Source organism: Durio zibethinus, chromosome 20 (genome assembly GCF_047325235.1).
Source record: "Durio zibethinus cultivar Kanyao isolate XHJ-2024 chromosome 20, ASM4732523v1, whole genome shotgun sequence".
NCBI lineage: Eukaryota > Viridiplantae > Streptophyta > Magnoliopsida > Malvales > Malvaceae > Durio > Durio zibethinus.
The window spans coordinates 8,543,448-8,552,761 of record NC_143181.1 but is presented as its reverse complement, the minus strand read 5'-3'; the positions used below and the strand labels follow the sequence as shown (position 1 = coordinate 8,552,761).

Genomic DNA, 9,314 nt, shown 5'->3' with positions numbered 1-9,314 from the left:
TTAAAATAACTAGTGTAGTATGACTCTTTCATAAAAAAAAATTTTTTTTAACCCTATCAAATATGGGAAGTCAAAAAAGTACTTTACGAACCTGATTTATTAGCACCTAATGAAAATGAAAAAAATATATAAAATTTGCTTTTTCACAATTTAATAGAGTAAGTTTAAATAGTTTTCAAGTCGGAATCACCATGATAGAAAAACCAAAAGAATTGCTAGATGAAATCTCACCAAATTCACAAACTGCTTATATCACTACTACAACAAATAGTAAAAAGATTTTTGTAAAAAAAAAAAAAAATTATGATGGAAATAATCTAAAACCAGAACATGAAGTGATCAAACTTCTAAAAAAATTATCTAAAATAGAAGACCTAAATTATCTTCTCTCTTTACTACCAGTATCAAGAATGACGAAAATAGTGGAACAAGTTAGGAACAACTTTACCAGAACATGGATGGCAATGAGTCGGGTTGGAATGAGTTTTTGTTCACTCCAAACCCGATCTAACTATATATATAAAATACTCGAACTTGATCTGATTCTTTTTTTTTTAATTTTTTTTATATCTGAACTTGATTCGAAATTAATAAAATATTTTTTAAAATATAAACTATTATTTTTTAATATAAATATAAAAATATATAAAAATAAATAATTAATTAATTAAAAAATAATATATATATATATATATATATATATTAGGTAGAGTCAGATTTGCTTAAAATCCAACTCCAATTTTTTTCTTTTATCACTTGACCTGATACCCAATTTTAAAAAAAAAAAATTGATCTTAAAAAATTGAATCAGATCGAAACTCGTTAGATACGAATCAAAATATTTTTTTTATATCAAAATCTTTATGTTTAAAAGATGAAAAAATTGTAAACATAGATAATCAATAAAATGAATAAAAAGACAATAAATTAATATTTACTACTAAAAAGATAGATCTGTATCATTGTTGTTAAAGTTACTTTTATTATTATCATCTTCTGTAGTTTTCGAAAGTTATTTTTGTTATTGTCAAAGCCTAACCCATAATAGCTATTAATTGGTTACCTACTCTAACGAATAGCCATTAAAAAATGTATCATAAATGGAGACGATAACTAGGTGATACACTAGAATAGGACAAGGAAAAAAAATCTAGGATAAATACAGCATTTTAGACGATCATCAATAGTTATGCACCTGTTTTCTAGCAGATCCAGAAAATAATCTCCTGTAATGTCTAAGGTCATCCATTCATTGATGCTTGGGGTCAGGAAATTCCGGAACATGTTCCCAGTTTTTCCAAAATGGATGGATAACAACGTAATCTCCAATTTTATGCCATTAATGGATTATCAAAAAGTAGATAAGTATCTATGAACCACTCTCAATGAACATAAAGCTGGATTCTCAAACAATTTTTTAGCTTTCCACTAGGGAAAGCTTCAACTCTTCATTTTATAACAAATCCCACCAATTACCTGTCGTCTGATTGATCCTGACAAACTGAAAGTGCCTGATGACTCATCATCTGCAGTCAAAGACAGCATGACTGTACTGGTCAAGCAATATCGCGTTGTTCCTTACTCATCTGGTCCAACCGGGATAAAGCATGAGCCAGAGAATGCACAACAAAATTAATTCAAGAGGAATAAATGTGTAATCCAATAAACAAAAATGACCAAAAAAGAAAGAACAGAAAAGTTTGAGAAAACAATGAAAGTTCTGTCCCCAGTTATTGAGTTCACCTCTATAACATGTATAGCATCCCAAGCTCCCTCCTCCAACCTCTTCGCCCTTGTCCACTCTTTGAGCCATCTTTCTCCAAAATCAATGAAAGCAAATTAGAAGAAGTAACGACACATTGGGTACCGGTCTTATTTAGATAAAACTAAGCTGCCTACCTTTCTTTATCAAAAAGCAGGCTACGAAACGTTCATTTTCATCTTCCCACATATAGACTCATGAAATGCCACCTGCATAATACCTAGTGTTTTATTCGTTAAACATAAACAAATGAACAATACATGTGCAAATATTGCATAAAATGATTGCATCCAGATTCCAATTTGACTGAGTTATGCCATAAAACCCCTTATCCAACAAGAGATGGAAAGAAAAGAGTAAATCAAGATATTAGAAATCAATTTTAATAAAACCCATATTAAAAGCAAATGAAATAAACAAATTGTAGCACACGGTAAGTAAGAACCTCACTGGTCACAATAGATTGCGAAGATATCATTAGCTTCAATTTCAAGTTTTCTCAACTCCAAAGATGGATAAGGCGCATCTTCTAGTGGTGGATGGTATGTATTTGACCAAGGTGATCTACAAACAGTAGAATTGCACAGAACAGAGTTACAGATTACAGGTTATTTACAAAGAGGACTTTTAATAGAACATATGCCTATCTGCAAGTAGAAAGGAACTAAACATGTAGCTCAAAAAGATGTCCTTAAAGCAGCCTATGTGACATTAAACTGAAATAGTAGCACTTGAAGTAAGAATGATTTATCAGGGATATGGTTCAGTACCAGATCAAACAGAAAAAGCACCGACGACTTCAAACAAACTCGGTTTCTGGAGATAGTGTTTGCATTTAAGTTGGAAAATATCACAAGTACAAATTTATATCATGTGTCCAATGAACATGCAAATATGCATAGAGAGAGAGAGAGAGAGAGAGAGAGAGAGAGAGAGAGAGAGAACTGTGGCACAATTATTACATTCTATAATGTTTATTCAAAAAAAGTATCATGGTGACAAGTGCAGTGCTGAGGATTAAAGGTGCAAGATTCTTCCAACATAAAAACTTTACAACTGTTTTTCAATGGATAATTGGGGAAAACGCCCCCGGAGTGGCCAATATCTACAAACCCCACATTTGAATATAGGAATTAATTAAAAAAAAAAAACCTCCAGGAGATTGTTAGCATAGCCATTATTTATTTAGACAAGATCATGGTGATGGTTTTTTTTTTTTTTTTGGGAGGGGGGGGGGGGGCTGGGGGGACCTTACTTTTTATTAATGTCATATCAGAGTAGAAATTCAAACAGGCAAGGATGTAAAAACACCTTAAGGGGGCTTAGGCTACAGAAAAGGGGTGACAATAAGTTCAGGGTATAATATATATATATATATATATATAAATTAATTAGAAGTGTAAAGCTACCTATAAGAATCAGCATCTCTGTTGTATTCACACAAAATGAACTCCTTCCCATTGTCCACATCGCATAAAACCTGTTTTCACAGAAATATACAAAAATCTAATCAACTTATACAAATTAAGGGAACAAAACTCCTTTCACGTTAATATGTCTCATATCAAGTGAAAACTTCTATGCTCCGTTCTATGTGCATGACTTTTTTTTTTTTACAGTTTCTTGCAACTGGATCCATGGATGAAAAGGTAAATTAAGGTTTTTCTTTTTTTTAGTGCTTTTATGTGTAAGTTATGAATATATTTTAGGTGGTTTCATTCGTTGATTTTCATTTGCCGCAGGTATAACTTTGGGATTTGTCTAACAATTCGAGGAATCCTAAAGCAGTAAGTGTGATTTAGAGGAAGCAATTGAGAAGCCATGTGTTGTTTTTTTACTATTCTAATACGTATTCATTCTCACGTACTGTTGGGAATGTTATTAAGGAGCTGTCTTTGCCATTTCCTTCTCACAGGATAGTCCTTTTTGTTTTTTTTTTGCTATGGAGGCTCAAAGGAAAAATTGGGAGTGGCTGAAAAATCTTGCAATATTAAAATTTTACTATTACTGAAATTTGGTAGAATTAAATGGAGATGTGATTAATATTACTATCAAGCAAGTTTGGGATACATTATCTAAGACAGCTGTCGCAGGAAAATTTGGTAACTACAGCCAGCCAAACAAACCCAAAACTTACATTTCCTTTTCTTTTATTTCAACATGATTTACTATCTCAAATTTTCTTTTTCTTTCAAAATGATTTGCTATCTCAAATTTCTACTTTTGGAATTAGATGTGTAAAAGAGAATGTTTGGTTTCAGGTGGAGAATATTGTGGCTATTGGACACACCTGCTGTGCTGGTATCGAAGGGCTCATGTCTATCCCAGATGATGGAACCATTGTTAGGTAAGACCTCTATCATTGTGGCGTAAAAGCAAATTTACCATATTTAAAACTCTTCTTAGATCTTCCAAGTTCAGCATATACTTTTCCTTTTTTTAAGAATCTCAATAAAATAATCAAAATATACTTCAAATTAAGAAACAAATAAATAAAATAATCAAAAGGTATTTCAGTATTTTGGCTTTTAGTCTCAGAATCTCAGTAGTTCCCACGTGATATTATTGTATACTTTCTCTAGTGAATTATCAATAACTAATAATTATAAGCTGATAAGAGAGTAGAAAATACACTTTTTCCTATGGCACCACGTTCTTGGAGTTATCTAAAATGGTGAATAAAGCAGGGGAACAACTTTTCATCTAGCTTTTGGGTTTTGGAACATACCAATGCAAGACATTAGGATTCATTTATGGGCTTTTATATAATCACATATTAACGAGAACTTTGTTAAAAATGGCTGCTTCTGTCTTACATTTTCCTTAATACAATATGTTTTAAACCTGCTTCTGTTTTCAACCTATTTTCTTGTGACAATGCTATATATGAACTTGAAAGTTTAGGCTTGATTTCTGGGTCCCGTTCTCTCCTTTGCACATAATTTAGCATATAAAGGATGCCTGAACAAATTGAAGACTAATGAAGGTTTATACTTATTAATATTTTTTTAAAAATTTATGCATGAATTTAAACTTTGCAGTGATTTCATAGAACAATGGGTTAGCATCTATCCACCTGCAAAGTCCAAGGTGAAATCAAAATATAATGGGCTAAGTTTCTCAAGGCAATGCACCAACTGCGAGGAGATGACATACATGTGTACATCATTACATTTTATTTTGCACTCATACAAATTAATGTTTGATATTGTTTTTGTTTTCAAGCTAATGCAGGAGGCATTGAATGTATCTCTAGGAAACCTATTGACATATCCATTTGTGAGAGAGGTTGTGGTGAAGAACACCATTGTCTTGAAAGATGCACATTGTTTCATAAATTTTCAAATTTATTAGATTGACTTGATTTTGAGAATTTTTTTAAGTATACTGTTTTTTACATTTTAAATTTTTAAGTATGCTAAATAAAATAATTCATAGCGAAGCACAGGTATCATACTAGTACTTTTCACTAAAGAGATTCCTAACATATAACAAGTTGATTAGATCATGTATTTTTAAAATTTGTTTGGATGGGTGATAAAGTTGATTTCAATGAAATTGAAAATAGTAATAGCAGTGAAATTAATTATTATAGCGGTTAAATTAAAATTAATGTTAAAATATGTGTTTGAATACAAATGTAATAAAAACATAAGAGGCTCATTTCCGGTGGAATTAAAATAATCAATCCCTTCGTCTCTTAGAAGTCGAGCTCTTCAACTTAGGTTCTTGCCCGTGCCAAGGGTAAGCCGAAGGTAACAGCAGGTCAAGAAGTCTAGGCCCCTCCCTCTAAGAAGCAGAGGATAGAGGCATCCTCCTTTCTGACAGATCTCGAGGCCCAAATCCTGAGGCTTAGCTCAGAGCGCTTCTCCACTGGCCTGGAGCACGACCCCGATAAGAATCCACTTGAAAGCACTGACATCGCAAGGAAGTTCACGAAGGTCGTAGTCTTTCGAGAGTACGTTATCTTTTAGTTCAGTTTTTATATTGTTTATTAATGCTTATTATTTTCTAAAGTCTAAGCTCAGTTTTTTTTTTCTTATATAGTTTATGACAAGTTTCAAGCTCATCCCTCTCGATGTGCCACCGAAACCCTTCACTACGCACTAGTTTTTTTGAAGACATAGCAGAATATGAAGAAACATAGTCAGGAGAACTCCAAGAATAATGACATGATAGCCAATCTCCAAGTTAGCCTCTCTGCTTCACATAAAAAGGAAAAGGAGCAAAAAAAGCAAGCTGAAGACTTGGCTGCCAAGCTGGAGGAGATGCAGGTGTAGAAGGTCTCAACTGAATCGGTGAAGAAGCAGGCCGAGCTCAAACTCAACGAGGCTCAAGTTAAAATTGCAAAGCTGGGGTGCTAGTTAGAAGCTGAGTAAAAAGCTAGAAAGGAGGCCAAGGAGGAGTGAAAAGAAGAGATCATCCAAGAGCTCATGGCTTCCAAGAGGTATTCTAACCTTCAGGTTGAATTCTCCAAGAATAATGTCTTCGACACCTTCGAGCTCTACAAGGACAAAGTGTTGTTTAAATAAACAAACATGAACTTTAACCTCTCTGACATCAGACTGGACAATTTCAAAACTCCAATCCAATCTGAAAGAGAAGAGGATGATGATAATGAGGATGAGGACGCGGCCATGGATGCCAAGCTTGATGCTGCCCTGGGCCTTACTATTGAGAAAGGATTTGATGTTGCTACTGCTGCTTAAAGGGGAAGATTGAAGGACTTATTTTTTGTCTTTTTTTGTTGAAAATTTTTGTAAAGTTTGAGGTCAGGTTTTTGTAAAGATCTCTGATCGGTTCACTTACCAAAACTTCTGTCAAACTGTAATTACTTCTGCCAAAATTTCTGTTCAAGTCTCAGCTCTGCATTTTTTTCTTGTCTTATTTTTATGCTAACTTTTATAAAGTAATTTAGGAAATCTTAAACTGTTATAATGTTTTAGCTCAGATAAGACAATAGGTTTAAACATTAGATCAATCGAATAATCATTGAGTCTTACCTCAGATTGGATGAGCTTAATCGAATTTAATCAATTAACTTAAGGACCCATTAAATTAACTTGAGATCAGCTTGGTTATCTCAAGATTAGATCAGACAGTTCTTTAGCTTGGCCATTGATATAGCCTATTGCTTTTGTTTTGAGTATAAGCTTGGCAATTACTTGTGCTCAGGACTTTCATAATAAATGTAGATAAAATATAAACTTTATTCAATTAATATTTTCAAAATTACATAATGTGAGCTCGGCTTTGTCAAGGTACGGTAGTAGATTTTGATATTGTCAGTGTTTCATGTCCTCAAGATGGGATTACCATCCATATCCTATAACTTGTAGGTTGCGTCATGGATAACCTCTTTGACTATGTAAGGGCCTTCACAATTTGGGGCTAACTTGCCACTTCGGTTATCTACTCTTGAGGTTTCAACCTTCGTAAACACCATGTCGCCCTTGTTTATATTTTAACATAAGATTCTTTCATTGTAGTAGTTAAATACTTTCTACTAGTAGGTTACTATTTTGGTCGGAGCTATATTTTTTTATTCTTTTACTAAGTCTAGATTGTCTCTGAGGGCATCTTCGTTCCCCTCTTTTGATATAAACTCGACTCTTAAGCTTAAAAGATCGATCTTATCAAGCACCATAGCCTTCATTCTAAAAATCAAATTAAAGGGGGTTTCTCCTATAAAGATTTATGTGGTTGTCTTTAAAGCCCATAGGATATTCGAGGGTGCTCATTGGCACATTTGTTCTTAGCTTCATCTAGTCTCTTTTTCAAGGCTTCTAGTATTGTCTTGTTGGCTGCTTTAGCCTAGCCATTGGATTGGGGATGGGTTATCGAGGTAAACCTCATATCTATGCGGAGGTTGGCATACCATTCCTTAAACCTTGGATTGTTAGATTGTTTCTCATTGTCTGTTATTATGGATCAAGGTAGACCAAATCTACATATTATGTTCTTCCAAATAAAATTTTCAACTTGAGGTTCTATTGTTGTAACTAGGGCCTTGGCTTTGAGTCATTTCGTAAAGTAGTCCACTACTACTATAATAAATCTTTTCTGCCCTGTGGCCAGGGTGAGGTCCAAAAACATCCATTCCCCATTATATGAAGGCCTTAGACTAATAATAAGCATTAGCTCAGTTGATGGAAGGTGTTGTACATGGGTAAATCTTTGGCATTTACCATATTACTCCACCAAGTCAATTGCATCTTTCCTGATAGTTAGTCAATAATAACCATGTCTAAGTACCTTGTAGGCAAATGGTCGATGTCCGAGGTGATTTATGCATATCCTTTTGTGTATTTCCTTGAAGACATGGTTTGCCTCTTTAGCATCTACACATCTCAAGCAAGGCAAAATGAAAGATCTCTTATATAATTTTTTGTTAATCATTTTGTACTGAGGAGCCTTCTTCATCAAAGTTTTAGTTTGGACCTTATCTTTGGGTAGTTCTCCCACTATCAAGTATGCTTTGATTGGGGTCATCTACGATTCTTTCTCCTCGACCTATCTGACTAGTTTTTATTCAATGCTTTTTTATGCCAGCTTTTCCAACAGGACATTGGCTAAGCTCTTTGTTGTCATCCCCAAGGCTAGCATAAACAAAAAATCTACTACTGTATTTTTTACCTCGATATTTTTCTAACCTTAGCCTTAGAAAAGGCGGCAAGGTGGGTTAATGCTTTCTTTAGGTACTTTTTTATCCCCTCTTCTCTACCTCCGAACTCACCATTTATTTGGTTGACCACCAATTGTAAATCATTGTACAGAATGATGTTTTTGACATTTAGCTTGACTACCAACCTCAGGCCAACTATTAATGCCTCATATTCAACCTTATAGTTTCTATTGTTGGAAACTATGAATCCAAACTTAAAGGCGTACTAAAATTGTAAGTATTTTGGATTGATCACTGAAAAACAAAAGTAAATGAACTATGGCATGTATGTTTGCAATAATCACATATAGATTTGTGAATATAAGATCTTTGATATGCAAATTTTTCTTCTTTTCATCCAATGCATATACCAAGTCTCTGATTACTGTTTATTTTCAGAAGCTGTATATGAAACTTGAAACATGAAGGATACAACAATCATAGAAACCAAAAGAATACATTGAAGAAGGAGAAACCAACAACATTAATTCAAATTACCTAAATTTTATTAAAATCATTATCAGAAAAATCATGAAAAATGACCAAATACTGTTGGCACAAAGAGGAGATTATTCGATAATTATAATTGATTATGATGTAATAGTTTATTACTCACGTGATTATGTAAATGCTATATTATTATTCACATTATTATATATATGTAATACATTAATACTTGAAATATGATTATAATTTTTTTATACTTATAATTTCAAAAAAAGGTTTAAATTAAGAGAATATAGATAGATTAAAAAGTTAAAAACACATATTGACTATTATTTTAATTGATTAGGGATAACCATATCTAATATCAAGTTGGCAATAATATAAGTTATTAGTGATTAAGATTCAATTTTCCAATAATTTGAAATATATATAAAATTTAAT

The 9,314-nt window shown here is 32.9% G+C and overlaps 1 pseudogene; it reads right to left on the bottom strand.

Moving 5' to 3' along the window:
• Positions 1-1,472: 1,472 nt before the first annotated feature.
• On the bottom strand, positions 1,473-4,103 carry LOC111315166 (F-actin-capping protein subunit beta-like; annotated as a pseudogene).
• Positions 4,104-9,314: the final 5,211 nt, after the last annotated feature.